This window comes from Oncorhynchus mykiss, chromosome 19 (assembly GCF_013265735.2).
Source record: "Oncorhynchus mykiss isolate Arlee chromosome 19, USDA_OmykA_1.1, whole genome shotgun sequence".
Taxonomy (NCBI): Eukaryota; Metazoa; Chordata; class Actinopteri; order Salmoniformes; family Salmonidae; genus Oncorhynchus; species Oncorhynchus mykiss.
This window is the reverse complement of record NC_048583.1, coordinates 28,167,776-28,190,588: the sequence shown is the minus strand read 5'-3', so window position 1 is coordinate 28,190,588 and position 22,813 is coordinate 28,167,776. Positions and strand designations below refer to the sequence as shown.

General features: G+C 41.7%; 1 protein-coding gene across 6 annotated transcripts in view; it reads left to right on the top strand.

Moving 5' to 3' along the window:
* Positions 1–22,813, top strand: part of slc25a21 (solute carrier family 25 member 21) — a 276,710-nt gene that overhangs the window by 6,127 nt on the left and 247,770 nt on the right. The window lies entirely within an intron of this gene.

The following is a 22,813-nucleotide window of genomic DNA, read 5'->3' as shown; positions in this document are numbered from 1 at the left end:
ATTGCTTTGCACAAAAAGGGCTTCACAGGCAAGGATATTGCTGCCAGTAACATTGCACGTAAATCAACTATTTATCAGATCATCAAGAACTTCAAGGAGAGCGGTTCAATTGTTGTAAAGAAGGCTTCAGGGTACCTAAGAAAGTCCAGCAAGCGCCAGGACCATCTCCTAAAGTTGATTTAGCTGCGGGATCGGGGCACCACTAGTACAGAGCTTGCTCAGGAAGGGCAGCAGGCAGGTGTGAGTGTATCTGCACGCACAGTGAGGCGAAGACTTTTGGAGGATGGCCTGGTGTCAAGAAGGGCAGCAGGAAAACCATCAGTGACAGACTGATATTCTTCAAAAGGTACAGGCATTGGACTGCTGAGGACTGGGGTAAAGTCATTTTCTCTGATGAATCCCCTTTCCGATTGTTTGGGGCATCCGGAAGAAAGCTTGTCCGGAGAAGACAAGGTGAGCGCTACCATCAGTCCTGTGTCATGCCAACAGTAAAGCATCCTGAGACCATTCATGTGTGGGGTTGCTTCTCAGCCAAGGGAGTGGGCTCACTCATAATTTTGCCTAAGAACACAGCCATGAATAAAGAATGTTACCAACACATCCTCCGAAAGCAACTTCTCCCAACCATCCAGGAACAGTTTGGTGAATATCAACAAAACATTGATATTTTGGGTACATGGCCAGGAAACTCCCCAGACCTTAATCCCATTGAGAACTTGTGGTCAATCCTCAAGAGGCGGGTGGACAAACAAAAACCCACAAATTCTGACAAACTCCAAGCATTGATTATGCAAGAATGGGCTGCCATCAGTCAGGATGTGGCCCAGATGTTAATTGACAGCCTGCCAGGGTGGATTGCAGAGGTCTTGAAAAAGAAGGGTCAACACTGCAAATATGGACTCTGCATCAACTTCATGTAATTGTCAGTAAAAGCCTTTGACACTTATAAAATGCTTGTAATTATACTTCACTATTCTATAGTAACTTCTGACAAAAATATCTAAAGACACTGAAGAAGCAGACTTTGTGGAAATTCATATTTGTGTCTTTCTCAAAACTTTTGGCCACGACTATATGATAAACAGAGAGTAGCAGTAGCGTAAAAGAGTGGTTGGTGGGTGGCGGGACACAATGCAGATAGTCCGGGTAGCCAATGTGCGGGGGCCCCGGTTAGTCGGGCTAATTGAGGTAGTATGTACAGTGGGGCAAAAAAGTATTTAGTCAGCCACCAATTGTGCAAGTTCTCCCACTTAAAAAGATGAGAGGCCTGTAATTTTCATCATAGGTACACTTCAACTATAACAGACAAAATGAGAAAAAAAGTCCAGAAAATCACATTGTAGGATTTTTTTATGAATTTATTTGCAAATTATGGTGGAAAATAAGTATTTGGTCAATAACAAAAGTTTATCTCAATACTTTGTCATTGCCAACAAAGGGTATATAACAGAGGTCAAACGTTTTCTGTAAGTCTCCACAAGTTTTTCACACACTGTTGCTGGTATTTTGGCCCATTCCTCCATGCAGATCTCCTCTAGAGCAGTGATGTTTTGGGGCTGTTGCTGGGCAACACAGACTTTCAATTCCCTCCAAAGATTGTCAATGGGGTTGAGATCTGGAGACTGGCTAGGCCACTCCAGGACCTTGAAATGCTTCTTACGAAGCCACTCCTTCGTTGCCCGGGCGGTGTGTTTGGGATCATTCATGCTGAAAGACCCAGCCACGTTTCAACATTTGTGGGGGCGGGACAATGCAAATAGTCTGGGTAGCCATTTGATTACTTGTTCAGGAGTCTTATGGTTTGGGGGTAAAAGCTGTTGAGAAGCCTTTTGGTCCTAGACTTGGAGCTCCGGTATCACTTGCCATGCAGTAGAGGAGAGAACAGTCTATGGCTGGGGTCTTTGACAACTTTTAGGGCTTTCCTCTGATCACCGCATGGTATCGAGGTCCTGGATGGCAGGAAGCTTGATGTACTGGGCCGTATGTGCTACCCTCTGTAGTGCCTTGGGGTCGGAGGCCGAGCAGTTGCCGTACCAGGCGGTGATGCAACCAGTCAATAACAAAATTGCTCTCGATGTTGCAGTTGTAGAACTTTTTGAGGATCTGAGGACCCATGACAAATCTTTTTAGTTTCCTGAGGGGGAATAGGCTTTGTCATGCCACTCCAAGACACGACTGTCCATTCCAGCATATTCCTGTAGTTTAGCATCTGCTTCATCTGACCACTTTTTTTATTGACCGAATCACTGGTGCTTCCTGCTTTAATTTTCTCTTGTAAGCTGGAATGAGGAGGATAGAATTGTGGTCAGATTTACCAAATGGAGGGTGAGGGAGAGCTTTGTATGCGTACTTCGGTAAAGGTTCTGAGTACTTATGTAAATTTTATATTTCAAAATTTTATAAATTAACAAACATTTCTGAATCTGTTTTTGCCTTGTCATTATGGGGTATTGTGTGTAGATTGATGAGTTAAAACAACAATTTAATCAATTTTAGAATAAGGCTGTAATGTAACAAAGTGGAAAAAGTCTGAATACAGTACTTTCAGAATGCACTGCAATTGGTCCTGGCCTGTTTCCTTCTTCCAGGGGCTGGAGTCTTGGAACTATCTCCGAGGACTTAGAGAGCCAGGATCTGGGATCTAGGGGGCTGCACCTTGTGTAGAATCAATGACTGCAGTGTTTCCCCTCCTCACCTTCCTTAGGTGTGTGTGTGTGTGTGTGTGTGTGTGTGTGTGTGTGTTGTTAACATCCTTACTTCCCTGTTAACGAGGTTGGAGCGGAGACCGGTGTTTATTTATGTGCGACCCGGCCCGGTCTGTGTGTGACTAGTGTATACTATAAATGGAGTAAATCTACCTTGGCTTTGGTGCTCTCTACAATCTGCATGTGTGTGAGTAGTGTATACTATACATGGAGTAAATCTACCTTGGCTTTGGTGCTCTTTACAATCTGCATGTGTGTGAGTAGTGTATACTATACATGGAGTAAATCTACCTTGGCTTTGGTGCTCTCTACAATCTGCATGTGTGTGAGTAGTGTATACTATACATGGAGTAAATCTACCTTGGCTTTGGTGCTCTTTACAATCTGCATGTGTGTGAGTAGTGTATACTATACATGGAGTAAATCTACCTTGGCTTTGGTGCTCTTTACAATCTGCATGTGTGTGAGTAGTGTATACTATACATGGAGTAAATCTACCTTGGCTTTGGTGCTCTTTACAATCTGCATGTGTGTGAGTAGTGTATACTATACATGGAGTAAATCTACCTTGGCTTTGGTGCTCTTTACAATCTGCATGTGTGTGAGTAGTGTATACTATACATGGAGTAAATCTACCTTGGCTTTGGTGCTCTTTACAATCTGCATGTGTGTGGACCTTGGTACTTTTGGCTCTCTGTTCAGTCTGGACACGCTTTGGTTATTTTGAACTTTTGAAGGCTGAGGTCAACAGTCTTTGGTTTGCATAGTAACTTAGTAATGTGGTTAGTTTCTTCATTCATTGATTCACAGTACCATCAGGGCAGTGAGTTATGGATTTTGGGTAACAATTAATTGCTATGCTTGTCAGTTTAATTTTTTAAATTTTTAATTAAATTTTTACCTCCTTTTCTCCCCAATTTTGTGGTATCCAATTGTTAGTAATTACTATCTTGTCTCTTCGCTACAACGTGAGATGAAGGTCGAAAGCCATGCGTCCTCCGAAACCCAACCCAACCAAGCCGCGCTGCTTCTTAACACAGTGCGCATCCAACCCGGAAGCCAGTCACCCCAATGTGTTGGAGGAAACACCGTGCACCTGGCGACCTGGTTAGCGTGCACTGCGCCCGGCCAGCCACAGGAGTCGCTGGTGCGCGATGAGACAAGGATATCCCTACCGGCCTAACCCGGACGACGCTAGGCCAATTGTGCGTCGCCCCACGGACCTCCACAGTCTCTGGTGGCACAACTAACGCTGCGATGCAGTGCCCTACTGCGCCACCTGGGAGGGCCGTCATAATTTTCATTTTTGCTAAAAACGATTTTGAGCTTACTGGTATAATATATCATAATGCATTTTTGAAACTTAGCTACGACATATGTCAACCTAATGAATACAAAACAGCTTTGGTGAATGGTTTTGACAGCTTGGAGCTTTGGGAAATGACGCTTCCCCCCTCGACAGTGTCCTACTACTCGTATAATGAATACTGTCTTTGTTGAGAAATTACCAACATTACTTTTTTTCATGTAAAAATGGGTAAACAAACAATAGGCCTATCTACTTGAAGAGGAAGTTGAACCCCCCCCCAAATTGTCAATAATAGGATTATTGTGCCAGCCCCACAGTATGTATCATGATGCCTTGATAGTGGATGAATAATAATCATTCCGAAAAGGGCAGTGGCCAGTTATGAATGAATGTGTCCAGGTCCTCTACGTGTTTGTACAAGGCTGACTGGATTCTGTGTGTGTTATGTGTATGTGATTGCTTTATTCTTGTACGGTGACGCCAAAGAAAAATAAATAAAGTTATATTCTATTATATCAATGACATTTTTAGAATCATCACTCTGTTCAACGAGGAAGATTGATGTTGACATCATATTTCTTCAGAGGTGGGGGATGTAGTTTTTCAAGGTGAGGCAGGCAGTGCATTTCACCCATAGATGGACTTAAAAGTAGACTCAGCAAGATGACTTACATGCACAAAGTAAACAGCACTAGTGGGTCAACAACTAAGAAACTTGAAGTGCGTGGCTAAACTTCTCTGCTGTTTTGGTCCCATAGCTACCATGTTGTAGCAGTGTGAAGGGAACCTCTGCACATGTGTTTGACTGTGTGAGAGCAAAGTCTTGCATCGTGCTCATCACAATCTTTGCAGTGCTGTTTGTGGCAACGGTATCGGCCCTTAAAAAAAAAATCATCTAAAATGACACACCCAAATCTAACTGCCTGTAGCTCAGGACCTGAAGCAAGGATATGGATTTTCTTGGTACCATTTGAAAGGAAACACTTTGAAGTTTGGAAATGTGAAATTAATATAGGAGAATATAACACATTAGATCTGGTAAAATATAATCCAAAGATATGCACATTTTTGAAATGCAAGAGAAAGGCCATGATGTATTATTCCAGCCCAGGTGCAATTTAGATATTGGCCACTAGATGGCAGCAGTGTATGCATTTCCGTTCAACATTTTGTATCAAGACTGCCCAAATGTGCCTAATTTGTTTATTAATAACTTTTCATGTTCAAAACTGTGCACTCTCCTCAAACAATAACATGGCATTCTTTCACTGTCATAGCTACTGTATATTGGACAGTGCAGTTAGCTTAACAAGAATTTAAGATTTCTGCCAATATCAGATATGTCTACATCCTGGGAAATGTTCTTGTTCCTTACAACCTCATGCTAATCGCATTAGCCTACATTAGCTCAACCATCCCGCAGTGGACCCACCAATCCTGAAGAATTAACGAGAAGTGGCATGGTTTCAATTCAGTCTTTTCACCACAATGGGGCAGCAATTACCTACTCTTTCACTTTTCAACAGGAGGGTACAGTGTAACTTTCTGCTGCTTCTTAACCTGAGTTTGGCTTGCAAATGTAACACTACGTGGATGTCTGTAGCATATAGCGGCTGTGTGTGTGTGTGTGTGTGTGTGTGTGTGTGTGTGTAAATGTTCAGGATCATTTTTGTACTTATACACATTGCAAAATTACATTGACTTTTGTCTGATGTGAAGTATTGCGAATGTATGATGTGAGAAATACTGCTAATATTATATATCAAATATTGATGTTTTAAGAGAAGTAGATATTTTGCTCCCAAGGTGCCCCCAAAAGTGAATGCTTTACCTGTGAATAACTACTCATGTTTCTGGGGGAAAAAATGGTCAGCTGTTATTTGTTTTATTCTAGTATTGATTATTTCCTTTTCCTTCCCACTTGAAAATGTAACTTCATAACATTTGCAGTTTTCGTTAACGGCTGGGTAAACCAATCCTTCCTTAGCAAATGGAGCGTGTCGATACTAGACAGACACCCTAAGTATGATTAGATACACTCCCAGACGACCGTCCTTGTAGTAGACTGTCAGAATCTTACTTAAAACATACTTCATTTGAATTGGTTTTAAACTGTGAACCTAACATGAGGCTGCAAATAAATCCCACTTCGTTTAAATAAAGAAGAAGAAGAAATCAAATAAATAGAACCAATCAAAGTGAGTGGTGGAACTCCATGAGGATGACGAAGCGAGAGTCCATTACAAATGAGCGTTCCTTTTCCTTACACTTCTAGACGCGACCAGGTTTGCGATTTGGATTGCCTGCCACAATCAGAGCTGAATTACTGTAGGCCTGATATTTATTTCCAGAAACAATTGTACATGTTTTAGCGGGCGCTTTGATTGAACTCCCGGCGGACATGCTGCAGACAGATGTTTAGATGACCTCATGTTTGAAGTAATGTTGATTTTGGATGGGGTGCTGCTTTGCAGTTTTCTCTAAATCACCCCCCTCCGAACCCCCCCCCCCCCCCCCAGCGCTCTTCGCGTGACTGTGCGTCTGATACAGCGAGGGCAGGGAGAGGTGCATCCTTTCGAACACACACACACACGGTCGGTGTTTCGACTCGGGAAGGAAGAGAAGATATTTATGTTCCTATTTCTTTGACAGACAGATGTCTTGGCGGGGTGGGGGGGGAGCTGGGTGAAAATGAAGCATGACAGTGTTGAAGGATGGATACTGGTGCTGTGATATATTCTGTCTCTTCCTCTCTCTCTCTCTCTCTGTGTGTTTTACTGAGGCTTATGACATACCATCAACATAATTCTGAAAGACGTGTCTAATAAACACCACATTGTCTGAATTCCATCTATAGATAATTAGCTGTCCAGACTCCAAAGCGACATTCTTCGTAACAGTCTTTCTCAGTAAGACATTTAGTTCGGATAGAAGGGATTTCATTAAAATATTTAAATCTCTCTGAGGGAATCCATTATTCTGATGTTGTTCCTTTATGAAGCAGCCATTCCATTATGTTACTCTGACTTTTACCGTGTCCAAAATGGCACCCTATTCCCTATGTAGAGCACCATGGGCTCTGGTCAAAAGTAGTTCACTACATACGGAATAGGGTCCCATTTGGGATACTGCCTCCATCTTCGTGTGTAGCCTAGCCTAACTGATAGAAACTCCCTCATTTTAGATTCTGGAATGGGGGGGGGGGGGGGGTCAATTAAAACACAACCAAACATTAAAAAAAATAAACAAAAGATTTATTGTCCTAGTCCCCCTAATTACTGTAGTCAGGAAATGTGAAGGATCATAACGTCAGTAGAAATCAGTTGACTGCAACCATGCATGAAGGGTAATGGGAACAAATGGACCCATGGACCCTGTGTTTCCCAAAATAGATTTGATATGTCCCAGTGGTCTTAAGGCGTCAGCATCCCTCAGTTCGGCTGGTTGACCCGAACGAGTGTGCTCGCATACTCCCTTGAAAGACATTCGCTCAAAAAATGAGGAAAAGTGGCAATAGTACTGTTTGTCCGTTTGAGACGTCGTAGTCAGTATACACTTACTCAAAATGTTCTGAATTAATCTAGGAAATCTGTAATTTTTACGTTTTTTCCGAGGAGATCTTAGTTATGCAATTTTACACCTAAGATATTTCATGCAGTATTCTTCAATGGAAAAACTGGCATGAAAATGAGTCGTCTCTCGTTGAATGATGACAAAGACTTTATTGAAGAATCCCTACTGTTGACCAATCGCCGACGAAGGGGTGTAGACTTCGGCGGCTTGCCTCCAGAAAAAATGTTGTGTGCACGAACAACTGAACAAAAATAAAAACGCAACATGTAAAGTGTTGGTCCCATGTTTCATGAGCTGAAATAAAAGATCCCAGAAATGGTTCATTATGCACAAAAAGCATTTTTGGTCACAAATTTGTTTACATCCCTGTTCGAGAGCATTTATCCTTTGCCAAGATAATCCATCCATCTGACAGATGTGGCATATCAAGCCTCTGATTAAACAGCATGATCATTACACAGGTGCACCTTGTGCAGGGGACAATAAAAGGCCACTCTAAAAGGCCGCAGATGTCTAAAATTGCAGGAATGTCCACCATAGCTGTTGCCAGAGATTTGAATGTTTATTTCTCTACGTCGTTTTAGAGATTTTGGCGGCACGTCCAACCGACCTCACAACCGCAGACCACGTGTAACCACGTCAGCCCAGGACCTCCACATCTGGCTTTTTCACCTGCGGGATTGTCTGAGACCAGCCACCCAGACAGCTGATGAAACTGTGGGTTTGCACAACCAAATAATTTCTGCACAAACGGCCAGAAATTGTCTCGGAAGCTCAATTGTGTGCTTGTCGTCCTGACTGCAGTTAGGCATCGTAACCGACTTCAGTGGGCAAATGCTCACCTTCCATGGCCACTGGCAAGCTGGAGAACTGTGCTCTTTGTGGATAAATCCCAGTTTCAACTGTACCGGGACGATAGCAGAGAGCGTGTATGGCATCGTGTGGGTGAGCGGTTTGTCGATGTCAGTGTTGTGAACAGAGTGCCCCATGTTGGCGGTGGGGTTATGGTATGGGCAGGCATAAGCTACGGATGTAGCCGGATGTGGATGTCCGTGGCTGGCATGGTTCACATGTTCTACGGTTGTGAGGACGGTTGGATATAATGTCGATTTCTCTAAAAATACATTGGAGGAGGCTTATGATAATTTAATGTTAATTTCCCTATCTAGCAACAGCTCTGGTGGACAATAAAGATTCAGCATGCCAATTATGTTGTGACAAAATTGCCCATTTTAGAGTGACCTTTTATTGTCACCCAGCACAAGGTGCACCTGTGTAATGATCATGCTGTTTAATCAGTTTCTTAATATGCCACACCTGTCTGGTAGATAGATTATCTTGACAAAGGTGAAATGTTCACTCACAGGGATGTAAATGCAATTTGTGCACAACATTTGAGAGAGAGAAGCTTTTTGTGCATATGGAACATTTCTGGGATCTTTTATTTCAGCTCCTGAACCATGGGACCAACACTTCTTGCGTTTTTTTGTTCAGTGAAAAATGTTCAAGGTAGTTAGCATTAGCTAGCGCTAGTCGGCTGTACCTGTACCAAAACTCCAGTGTTTCTCCTTCTATAGGTTGGTCTCAATTCTCTTTTCAAATGTTGAGCCAACATGTTTTCAACACTTATTTTTATTATTTCCATGACCGATCAAAACGTATTTTCTCTCTTGTCCCTCTGCAGCAGACAGATGGTGAGCAATATGTTTGGAACATGGAATCACAATTTAAATCGCAGTATCGAATCGCAATACACATAAAATCGTGATGCGTATAGAAGTGCAATTCATATCGTATCGTCACCTAAGTATGGTGATAAAATCGTATCGGGAGGTCCCTGGCAATTCCCAGCCCTATGCATTAATTTGGTCGTCAATTTCTGTCTCAAAGAAGATAATGTGCCATTCAATAGATATCTAATGTCAACATAAAAGAGCCGTAGACCGTAGGCTACCTCTTAATCAGCAGTTGTGTGTGTGTGTGTGTGTATGAGAGAGTGGTTGGGTGGTCTAGTGGAGATTTAGTCTGTGCTGTAATGTACGACCCTCAGACCAGCTGCTGACGTTATCTTAATAAGGTGATTTATGGAACTGCCTTACTGACTGAGTGGGGGACCACAGGATGCAGTGTGTAGGAGGAAACTTCTTTATTATGATGCTGAAGAGTTAGCATTAAACACATTCACTCTCAAATACAGACAGACACACACACACACACAAGCCATCCATCATGCATGTTAGGTTGCTGTGACCAGTAAGGATAATTGCAGTGTTATGTTAGGAGCAGAATCTGCAGGATAATTATGATTGTTCGAAATGGGAGGCTGTCCCTGGACTATCGCTAGTCTCATTTACCACGGTACAATTATTACGAGGGCACTGCATCCAGTCGAGGTGGCTGTAGCGTGCAGTGACAACGTTTTGTATGGGGTAATATTGTAATGATGCTTTTTATGTCCTCTCTGACGTCTAGTGAATAATCTTCGGTTGGGTCAGCATGACATTACATCCTCCTCATGCTCAGCAAATCCACTACTTACTAGAGGTTGACCGATTTTATGATTTTTCAACGCCGATACTGATTATTGGAGGACAAAAAAAGCAGATACTGATTTAATCGGCTGATTCTTTTTTTTATTTTATTTTATTTATTTATTTTTTTAAATTAAATTTTTTTTTTTTATTTGTAATAATGACAATTAAACAACACTGAATGAACACTTATTTTAACTTAATATAGTACATCAATAAAATGAATTTAGCCACAAATAAATAATGAAACATGTTCAATTGGGTTTAAATAATGCAAAAACAAGATGTTGGAGAAGAAAGTAAAAGTGCAATATGTGCCATGTAAGAAAGCTAATGTTTAAGTTCCTTGCTTAGAACATGAGAACATATGAAAGCTGGTGGTTCCTTTTAAAAGGAGTCTTCAATATTCCAAGGTAAGAAGTTTTAGGTTGTAGTTATTATAGGAATTATAGGACTATTTCTCTCTACCATTTGTATTTCATTAACCTTTGACTATTGGATGTTTTGGCACTTTAGTATTGCCCGTGTAACAGTATAGCTTCCATACTTCTCCTCGCTCCTACCTGGGCTCGAACCAGGAACACGACGACAACAGCCACCCTTGAAGCAGCGTTACCCATGCAGAGCAAGGGGAACAACTACTCCAAGTCTCAGAGCGAGTGACGTTTGAAATGCTATTAGCGCGCACCCCGCTAACTAGCTAGCCATTTCACATCACATTGTTACACCAGCCTAATCTCGGGAGTTGATAGGCTTGAAGTCATAAACAGCAGAGCTGCTGGCAAATGCACGAAAGTGCTGTTTAAATGAATGCTTACGAGCCTGCTGGTGCCTACCATCGCTCAGTCAGACTGCTCTATCAAATCATAGACTTAATTATAACATAATAACACACAGAAATGCGAGCCGTAGGTCATTAATATGGTCGAATCCGGAAACTATCATCTCGAAAACAAGACATTTATTATTTCAGTGAAATACGGAATCGTTGCGTATTTTATCTGACGGGTGGCATCCATCAGTCTAAATATTCCTGTTACATTGCACAACCTTCAATGTTATGTCATAATTACGTAAAATTCTGGCAAATTAATTCGCAATGAGCCAGGCGGCCCAAACTGTTGCATATACCCTGACTCTGCGTGCAATGAACACAAGAGAAGTGACACAATTTCACCTGGTTGATATTGCCTGCTAACCTGGATTTATTTTAGCTAAATATGCAGGTTTAAAAATATATACTTCTGTAAGGTAAGGTTGCAAGATTGAATCCATGAACTGACAAGGTCAAATCTGTCGTTCTGCCCTTGAACAAGGCAGTTAACCCACTCTTCCTAGGCCATCATTGAAAATAAGAATGTGTTCTTAACTGACTAGTTAAATAAAGGTGTAAAAAAAATAAATAAAAATGGCTTCCAAAATGACCGATTTCCGATTGTTATGAAAACTTGAAATCGGACCTAATTAATCGGCCGACCTCTACTACTTACTCTACCGTTTGTAGCTCTGCACTCAATGACAGAAACCAAATCTTTTTGGGGAGTAATATATTCCATTCTGAAGAAAGTGCACCGGTAATGTAAATGAGGAGAAGAGGACAGATGTTAAGGAAACAGCCAGACCATCTCAGTGAATTCCTCTGTAATAGAAATGTGAAGGCATACATACTGCAGCATATGGTAACTATGAGGAAATCGGCTAAACAAGCTATGCTTAATTGAGCACTTAGTCTAAGTAGTCAAGGGGCAAGGCTAGAGTGTCCCTGGAAGAAAGTGTGTGTTCCCTTCTCTGTGTGTGTGTGTGTGTGCGCCCCTGTGTGTATACGACTACGCCTGTGTGTGTGCACGTTGTGTCTCTGTCGTATGTTCTTTGTGTTTTGAAGAGCTCTATATTTCAGTAAGACCACTCCTGTCCAGGCACAGGCAGGCCCAGTCTTTTTTTGTTTCTGAACCCATTTAATTAAGTTACAATGGAAAATAAGTACTGTATAGGCTCTCTGAGAAGAGTGGTGTTTGGCAGCACCGCGCCCTGATCATCACCATCCGGATAGCTGGGTTTCATTTTAATAAAGCAGAATCCTCCACTTCAGATGCTAGTCTATAGCAAGGTCTTCATCCATGTTGCCATCCCCTCTGCTCTGTCCTGCCATCGCCATAGCCTGGAAACCAGACTCAATGCCTTGGAAGTGAGTTATTATTTGACATTGAACTTGCTGAACTGTAGCATCTGTTATACTGTACTAGAGACCACTACGTAAGGGATAATCAGCAAGGACCTATGCTTTCTATGGAAAATAATGCACAACGCGGAAGCTATGTTCCACGATGCGCTGGTGGAGTGGAACTAACCTTCCACGGAGTCGCATTATTTTCCAGAGAACGCATAGAGCCCAGAGTTGATTATCCCGCTTTTAACGCGGCTGTAACTTAACACATTTGCAACAAGAAATGTGTTCATTTGGGGGTTTGAATGTGTTCAACATCCACTGAAGTAGCTAGGGAGTTTACTAGGTAGCTACAGTAGTTGCCTTGGGGAATTTCCATCTAAAAGGACCCATGAGCAGCAAAATGTGAAGGTCATAGGAGAATGCCAAATGAAAGCTAAGAGTCTATATTTTTTTAAATTAAGTCATATTTTTTTTCTCCAACCATTTTCCACGCTAAAAATGAATAATACGCAAAGGTTTAATTTCTGGTCAAACGGATGGAAAAGGCGTCTTCTCCAACATCTACCAGAAATATTATTAAAAGGTATTAGAAATGCATCAAAACACAGTTATGTTGACGTAAAGACCCCTGCCAGCTAATATCAACACTTATTTTTTATTTTGGAGAAATTATTTGCCTTCTGTGACTTAAAGAGACATTGCCTTCTAATTCCGTTACCAAAAACCCACATTTTCTCATTTCTCTCCCTCGTGTGGAGGGAGAATAATGAAAGTTCAGAAGTAACATGTAAAGGCAGACCTACCGATTTTAGTTAAGGTTTTTACTGATATTATTAAGTGATTTAAAACGTGTAATTCTGTTAACAAATCTGTAGTACAGTTACTGCAATTGAATTGGCTACATTGGAAAGTCATAGTAGTCAAAAAAAACAGTTGGGTCACCTGGTACTGTCCTCCTTTTCACTGGCATACTGTAATGTTCAGCTCATAACTGTTTTTTTTCTCTCTTTCTGTCATCTGATGGTCAAAGCAAGTCTGTGAAAACAGTCTGGACAACCCCTCTCTCTGCCGGTCTCTCTCTCTCTCTTCTCTCTCCAGTAAATGTCACTTCTCCCGGCTACCATGATACCTACCCTCTCTTCCCAGTTACTGTAACGAGCGTCCTCGCCCACTGAGTAACGGCCGACACTGAACGTCGATGGATGTTGAAATTTGGTCAGTCCACCCTGGCCCGGAACATACCTATACCAATCACAGACATCTATGTTTCACAAGTTTGGACAGAACAGTAAAGTATATTTGAGTTCAGTACAGTAGAGCACTCTAGAGTAGAGTACTTTACTGTGATGTGCTCTACTGCACTGTGCCTTACTGTGATGTCCAAACTTGTGAAACGTAGACCTCTATGATTGTTTCAGATTTGGTCTGGTCCGGAATGTGGAATGTCAAATAATAGCCAGTGTATAGAATAATACCCAAAAGAAGAATATTGCATATTTCTACCTTGTGTACCTAATTTAGGATACATCACCACGAAGAGAATAATATTCATATCCATAATTCTGTATCTCTGTATAGTACAGATCGGGAACCCACGATGTCATTCTGTTAACGGATGTCAATTCGTTCAATAACCAAATAATCAAATTCCGGGTGTCATGTCACAGCTGACACACCGCTCTTTCTGAATACATCCTCCAATCTTAATTCGGAGCAGTTTTTGGAAAACGTAGTCTCATAAATACACTGAGGGGAGATTTTACCTTAATTCTGTTCCCAAACTTTGCATCTGCGCAGGTTCTCCCACTAAATGTGTTTTTGTGAAATTTTCTGTGTCGATTTTTTTCAAAGTAGTCATTGTGCACAGACTTGCATGGTTTAAACTTTTGTTTAGCATATATTTTTAAAGTGAAAAATCTGAGTCGGTGTAATTCCATTATTGCGGAATTGCCCCTTGGTAACCGAACAGACTTGATAGGTGAGTTAACCAAACCATCAGTTCTAGCTTGCTATAAAAATAGAATTGAACAATGCCGATAATGTTGTCAATTTGACTTTTGCTTTCAAAAGCAGCTCAAACATAGAACATGTAGGCTAAGAATGAACTATAGCCATTGAATTATTCCATGCGTTATAGGGAAATAATGCACTCTCTAGAATGCCCTTCAAGCCAATCAGAAACGAGTATTCAACAATTCCATGGTATAATTAAACAATAATTGATGAGGATGTATGATATATGGCTACGGCTGTATGCCATGGCTACGGGCTGTTCGTATGCACAATGTGGCCATATACCACAAACCCCCAAGGTGCCTTATTGCTATTATAAACTGGTTACCAACGTAATTAGATTAGCACAAATATTTTTGGGGTCATAACCATGGTATACGGTCTGATATAGCACGACTTTCAGCCAGTCAGCATCCAGGAGCCAAACCAACCAGTTTGTAATGTGTATTATCAGTGATTGTTCAGATATAGATAAAATACTGTGTTCTGCATGTGATTGCCAAAAGCCGATTTTTGTTTGTTCTCAACATTTTGCGTCAGATAAAATCTAACTAAGGCAACTGAATTTGATGCAAAAAATCTAAAGATCAGGTAATTACAAACCTTGTTTCTACTGGAAGTACAGAAATATAAATAAACATAATAAGTACTCTCAAAAAAACACAAACAAAAAAAGCCCAAAAGAAACAACCCTTGAATTACATGGCACTGTGGGGTGTGTGTGTATAATGTGAGTTTGTGTGTGTGTGCTCTTGTGTATGTGCGTGCGTATTGTCAGTGCGCATCGTGTACTTTCCCCTGTGTGTGTGTGTGTGTGTGTGTGTGTGTGTGTGTGTGTGTGTGTGTGTGTGTTTCTCTGGATAAGATGGTAGAATGTGTTTTACAGTAATCCTCTGCCAAGATGTAATCCAGTTTTAAAAAATAGCTCTCACCATGCATACAGCCTCCTCTCCCTCCCTCCCCCCTTTGTTAACTGTATCAAGATGAGTGTTTGGGCCAGTGCAGTAATCATAATGTGATTTGTTGTGCTCGTGAGCCAATTTGTACCTTTACTGCATGGGGGAAATATCCCGTGTGCCTGGTCGCTGGGTGAGCTTTTGTTTGCGTGTGTCAAAGAGGATCTTGCCACCAGGCTTTTAGATTATGTGTGATCTGGAGTTGGTAGAGAATGACATGGGTTTAGGAGGAGGACGTTGGCGGAGGAAGAGGTAACATTTGATAATGAGAAACAAAACTGAACTCATTTGGAATTTGTTTACAATTTCATTTTCCTTTCAAGGAGGGCAAGAGCCTCGCAGTGAAATCAAGGCAAACGCAAATGTCACAATCGTGAAAGTGCACGTGAAGACAAAGGCAGCGACTCAGCTTTATTTTGTGAAATAAAGCCAATATGCTCTGGATATGAAGATATAAAACTGTTGCTGGGTCATGGAAATGAGCAGGTTCTGTCACGGTGGTTTTCACCCCTCCCTCGTGTTCTGTGTTCCCCAGTGTTCAGTGTCTCCTATAGGGTGGGGCTGGGACCCTCGGGCAGAGGGGGGGACTGACTCAACTGTAATGTACTCTAGCTATTGTTACATTACATTTTAAACATCTGACAGAGGCTCTTATCCAGAGCGACTTACAATCAGTACATTGATTCAACTTAAGTAGTTAGTAACCAACTGGGTCGTACCTATTGTTTACAGCTACTGTCAATGTGATTGGACTGACTCACCTCTGGGCTGTGTTCAGAGCACTGGGCTGTAGCAAAGCGCCATAAAATGTTTTGCAATGGAAAAACGAAAATTAGCATTTTATTTTGGATGAATTCAGTTACAATTGGTTGAAGGCCGTATTCAGACTTAGTCGCTGTGTGTTACAATCTGAACATTGAAAGAAATTGAAAGGTCTGGAGGAAATCACACCATAGATTTTTACAACTAATTACTGTGCTTTGGTTTACGCTTAGCTTAAATGTAGCATAAGCTATAAGCCAACCATTACGCTAGCAACACAAGTCACCCTTTTGACTAACATTCTTTGTGAGTCTAGAGGGCAGAAGAGAGCTATTTTGATGGCGAAACACTACTTGCTTTGCATCAGAAACGCATTTCTACACCCGTTAACATTTTTCAGGGCATGACATTGACTTGAGTTTTGCCAAAATCACGAGAGGCCTCCAAACACACAGATTTACGGGGGTTCAGTATAGCTGTCAATGTGATGCAATGTTATTCATTTGTATATCAACTGACAAAGATGTTAAAAGCAATGCAAACGACTTCCCATCCTTGTTGCGGTACCACAGTGGGTATGCCTCACCCCTCCTCTTGTCCCTGAAAGACTACAGTATTGTCACACCAGATACATCCCATGTGTAATGCGAGTTCATCACAGAGAAAAGACATTCCATTACGCTGCAGGTGTCAGGTCAATGGTTCAAGGGCTTTCGCCTAATCTTCAGTCCCGGTCGGTAACTACTGCTGTGAGGCGTTGAAAGGCTCACATATGTTTTCACCGCTGTGTCAAGTCGCACATCATTTGACGTGTCCTACTTGGAAAGGCTTGGTATGGCTCGCAATGGCTCGCAAATCCACATCAAACAACGTGAGATTATATGCCTTTTTCTTGCCTACTAATCAGACTCCAAACCTATCCAGTTTTCTGTTCATATTGATCTATTACCTGTATGGCTTTCCAACAACAGGAATTCACACCGTGATCAGTATGTTAGGAAGTAGTGGACAGACCACACAGGGAAGGGAGCCCAGGAGCTGTTTGGGTCCAGGGGGAGAAGAAGAGTAGTGGACAAGGGAGGAGAGGAGGGCGAGAGAGAGCAATGGATGGATAGAGTGAGGGATGGGGGGGTTGAGCAAGGTTACATTATCAGTGTTTTGTGTGCTCAGTGGGCTGACCAACCACTGAGCGCTCGTGTTTGCGCGTGTGCCTACTAAAGACCTCTCTGCTCAGCCGGTCTGCTCTCCTCTGCGATGATGAGATCCGTGACAGATGCTTTCTTGATAGGAAGAATCCCCCAGAAGCCTTTGGCAGGACAGAACACACAGGTCGGTGAGGCGCCGTTTCCATTGTGGCTGCGTCCCAAATGGCACCGTATTCCCTTTATAGTGCACCACTTTTGACCAGGGCCCTCATTGCACGACAAAGGGAATAGGGTGCCATTTGGGACACACTAAGTCAAGGGGCTGGATGGGGCCGGGGTGAAATATTGATGTTAATGTCTTCAAAAGGGGGAAAATATGACTGGTCTCTTACAAGGGAGATTCCAAATGTTCTTCATGTGTATCCGCGGGGGAGGTGATTTTATATCCTAACGCTTAAGTTCAGGTGTGCGTGTGCATGTGTGTACGTACATACACTACCGGTCCAAAATTCTAGAACACCTACTCATTCAAGGGTTTTTCTTTTCTTTTTACTATTATCTACATTGTAGAATAATAGTGAAGACCTCAGAACTATGAAATAACATATGGAATCATGTAGTAACCAAAAAAAAGTGTTAAACAAATCAAAACATATTTTATATTTGAGATTCTTCAAAATAGCTGCCCTTTGCCTTGATGACTGTTTTGCACACTCTTGGCATTCTCTCAACCAGCTTCACGAAGTTGTCACCTGGAATGCATTTCTATTAACAGGTGTGTCTTGTTAATTTGTATAATTTTTTTCCTTCTTATTGCATTTGAGCCAATCAGTTGTGTTGTGACAAGGTAGGGGTGGTATACAGAAAAAGACCAGGTCCATATTATGGCAAGAACAGCTCATTTCAGCTCATTTCAAGAACTTTGAATGTTTCTTCATGTGCAGTGGCAAAAACCATCAAGCACTATGATGAAACTGGCTCTCATGAGGACCACCACAGGAAAGGAAAACCCAGAGTTACCTCTGCTGCAGAGGATAAGTTCATTGGAGTACAGCCCAAATAAATGGTTCACAGAGTTCAAGTAACAGACACATCTCAACATCAACTGTTCAGAGGAGACTGCATGAATCAGACCTTCATGGTTGAACTGCTGCAAAGAAACCACTACTAAAGGACAGCAATAAGAAGAAGAGACTTGTTTGTGTGTTTCTTGGCCCAAGCGCTGGTCCTTTGGTCCGATGAGTCCAAATTTTGCTCATCTTGTTTGCTTTTAGTGGGACTATAATTTGTTTTTCTACAGGAGAACCTCCAGGCTGTGTAAAGGCTATTTGACCAAGAAGAAGAGTGATGGAGTGCTGGATCAGATGGTTTGGGATGAGTTGGACGGCAGAGTGAAGGAAAAGCGGCCAACAAGTGCTCAGCATATGTGGGAACTCAATCAAGACGGTTGGAAAAGCATTCCAGGTGAAGCTGGTTGAGAGAATGCCAAGAGTGTGCAAAGCTGTCATCAAGGCAAAGGGTGGCTACTTGAAAGAATCTTAAATATAAAATATGTTTTGATTTGGTTAACGCTCCGGTTACTACACGATTCCAGATTTTATTTTGTAGTTTTGATGTCTTCACCATTATTCTGCAAATGTAAAAAATAGTCAAAATAAAGAAAACCCCTTGAATGAGTAGGTGTGTCCAAACTTTTGACTGATACTGAATGTGTGTGTTTGTTGCAGGGGAGGTGATAACTCACAAAATAAACGTCTTCCTTTGCTACATTAGTATTTTCCGTCTTCACTCTGGCTAGCTACCCCCCAGGAAGTGGACTTTAGTGGAGCCCAGTGCTATGTTCTCCTCTGAATGGCTGTTCACTGGGGTGCATTTCATAACGGATCTCTCTGCTCTCTGTGCTGCAGCAGCCTCAACATATGGGGCCCAAGGGACAATCTGCACCAGCCACCAATTTATCAGCTCATATCCACACCAATGCAGACTGACACACTCAAGGATGCATCGAAACGGAGACGCAAGCATGCATAATCACACATGCGCGTGCGCGCGCACACACATAGAGAAACACTATACACACACACCCGTCATGATTTTCTAAAATGACTGAGTTGATAGCAAGGTTTTTCTTAAAGGTAATGTCATCACGTGGTTCTACACAGACATTTCCCTTTTCTATGCTCTGATTTTGTTCTCATTTATTTGAGGAAATGTTTTGTTTTGTCAAATCTACATTTGTACCCAAATGTAAAAAAAATAATGATGTTCTAGTTGTTCAGAAATGCATCTGTAGCAAAAGTGGAATTGTAATGACCATATGCATTGTAGTTGTACATTTCTGGCAAAGTTTGATACAATAAAACTTTTATTTTTGAACATGACATTTTTTTTTATGATATAAAGTAAATGCATAATAAACAGTAAATGAAAAAATATTGTTGTAGAATAATAATTACATAAATTTATAAATTATTATAATGCATTTTTTATTTTTATTTTTTTTACATATGAATAATGTAAACTTGTATTACTTATCATATATTTTATCATAAATTATTATTAATACACATTTTAGACTTGATAAGATGGCTGTTGACTTTTCTAAATAAGTGGAAAGGGGACAGGATCAATCAGAGGAAGGAGGCTGAGGGAGTGTGTTTTCTAACCACAACATCCTTGTCCTAGGGTACAAGGCTGGGGCTGGGGTGGCTCGACCTCCTTCTGGAACACCCCCCTCCCCCGCCTAGCCCCACAGCCCTGCCTGCTCGCGAGGAGCCGTTTGTGGGGAAATGGATCGGGCTTTGTTTTCTTTCCCTGGAAATCTGCCTCGGAAAGTTCTGACAAATGAGCAGCACCTGAATCCCCCCCCCCAAGTGTCAGCCCAGAGGACGCCCCCTCCTTCCTCAAACACATGCTCACGCCTCACGTATGCAAGTGTAGTAGTGCTTTTAAGTCCTTAACACATACTGCACTGTATACAGTACACATACACACTGTATACAGTACACATGCACACTGTATACAGTACTCATACACACAAGACATTATTGTAATAGTAATGATAGTATTTATTTTCTAGAGCACATTTCCCATCCTCAATGTGGAATACACAATTATCTTCTTTAATTAAATTCTCTATACTTTTGAAATTCAGTTTATTTTCTTTACTTTAAGAATCTTTTCTCCAAGCACATTGGTCATGTTCACTGCATGTGCTCCTACTTCCCAGACGTCTGTCTGATTTGAGCCGGAGCTGGACAGAGAACAGCTAGAAAATGACAGATCGAGAGGGGAACAGTATTTCAGATCACGGACCAGGTCAGACAGACAGGGAGAGGGGGATGAAATGGCACCGATACAGAGGGAAGAGGGAGAGCGAGTGTTGGCCGATAGAGCTATTCAGGAAGAAAGTGAGAGGGGGAGGGAGGAGCGGAAGAGACGTTTCATGAATATGGAAGGAGGAGAGACTGGGTTGTCCTGCGTTTAATGATATGAGAGTCATTCAGTCAGAGATTGCATCCCAAATGGCTACCTATTCCCTATACAGGCCCCTACCTTTGGCGAGAGCGCTGGTCAAAAGTAGTGCACTATAATAGGGAATAGTGTGCCATTTGGAATGCTGACAGAGAGGTGTTCAGAAGCCTAACATGTTGTGTGTGAGACAGTCGTTTTGGCGGTGGGTTTGGCTTTTTTCAGACCTTATGGGGGGGCCCCGCGAAAATGCGGTACGCCACTGGTGAGAGAGAGAGAGAGAGACTTTGCGCGTGGGTCGAATCGAGCGTCATTCCAAGTGAAGCAGTGAGCTGACTAAACGACAAAACCAGTTCATTTATTAGTCCTTCCAGAGCAGAGCTATGTTGAAGTCCCAAATGGCACCCTATTCCCTATATAGTACACTTGTTTTGACCAGGGCCCATAGGGATCTGTATAGGGAATAGGGTGCCATTTGGAACAGACCCACGATTATAATATTTTTTGGCCTTTATTTTCATTTTTTCCCATTGCAGTTGATCTTAGGGTACTTTAAGAGCGAGAAAAAAGGAGCTGATATTTGCCTTATTCAAGACTGAATGAGAATTATTGTTGGCTCTCGGCCAGGCATGTCTAAAGGGCAAACGGTGTGTTTCATCATCCTGAGGTTGAGGTTTGGCGGGAATGAGCTTGATTAGAACAATCTTCCACTTTCACCTCGGCTAGGAACTAAGCCCACTCCTCTTCTATAGGCTGCGTCCCAAATGGCACCCCATTGCTTATATCAGGGGTTCCCCAACTTTTTTGCTTTGTGACTTGCCAATTTCAGTGTCTTTTGAGTCGTGATCCACCATAGGTTTTAAGAGGTGGAAAAACATACACAGACCAAAGAATACGTTTTTTTTAAAAAAAGCAAATTTCCTATTTTGACAGCTATGTTCTTATGCTTAAACATATATATTTTTTTTAATGAATGGCGGCCTTTTATTTTGCTGATTGTAGGTAACTCTGGGTCTTCCTTTCCTGTGGCGGTCCTCATGAGAGCAGGTTTCATAGCGCTTGATGGTTTTTGCTACTGCACTTGAAGAAACTTTCAATGTTCTTGAAATTGTCTGCATTGACTGACCTTCCTGTCTTAAAGTAACGATGGACTGTTGTTTCTCTTCGCTTATTTGAGCTGTTCTTGCCATAATATGGACTTGGTATTTTACCCAAATAGGGGAATCTTCTGTATACCACCATTACCTTGTCACAACACAACTGATTGGCCTAAATGCATTAAGAAGGAAAGAAATTCCACAAATTAGCTTTTAAGAAGGCACACCTGTTAATTGAAATGCATTCCAGGTGACTACCTCAATGAAGCTGGTTGAGAGAATGCCAAGAGTGTGCAAAGCTGTCATCAAGGCAAAGGGTCGATACTTTGAAGAATTTCCAATATGAAATATATTTAGATTTGTTTCCCACATTTTTTGGTTACTACATGATTCCATATGCGTCATTTCATAGTGTTGATGTCTTCACTATTATTCTTCAACGTAGAAAATAGTACATATAAAGAAAACTATTGATTGAGTAGGTGTGTCCAAACTTTTGACTTGGTACTGTATATTTTTCCAACACACAATGTCGTCCCGTGACCCACCTGGACCCCCAGTTTGGGAACCACTGCCCTCTATAGTAGCCCTATTCCCCATAGGGCTCAGGTCAAAGGTAGTTCATTATGCAGGGAATAGGATGCCATTTGGGATGCTGCCATAGGCTACATACCTGTCAGAACTGGTTCCAGACCTGGGTTGAAATAACATTTGAAAGCTTTCAAATACTTGTATTATTTTCTTTAGCTTGCCTGGAGTTGCCACCTCCTTAAATGCTACTTTTACCCTTTTGGGGAATTTCTATTGGTTTCATTCTAATAGGAAAGCTCGATAAGCCCAGCGAATTAAAATGATTTCAAATAATATTATAACCAAGGTCAGACGGGTTCTGTGATTCTTTCCCCTGTCTCACCGTGGTGCATTTCCCTGTGGAATAAAATGTCGAGAGGAAAGAGAGATGACCCACTGTCGTTTTGATTTAGCTCCATTTTTGTTCTTTTTAAGAGTGGCATTTTTAGCTGTTGAGAGGAGGGGAAGGGAGTGAGTGTTTATGTCTATGTCCTAAATGGCACCGTATTCCCTA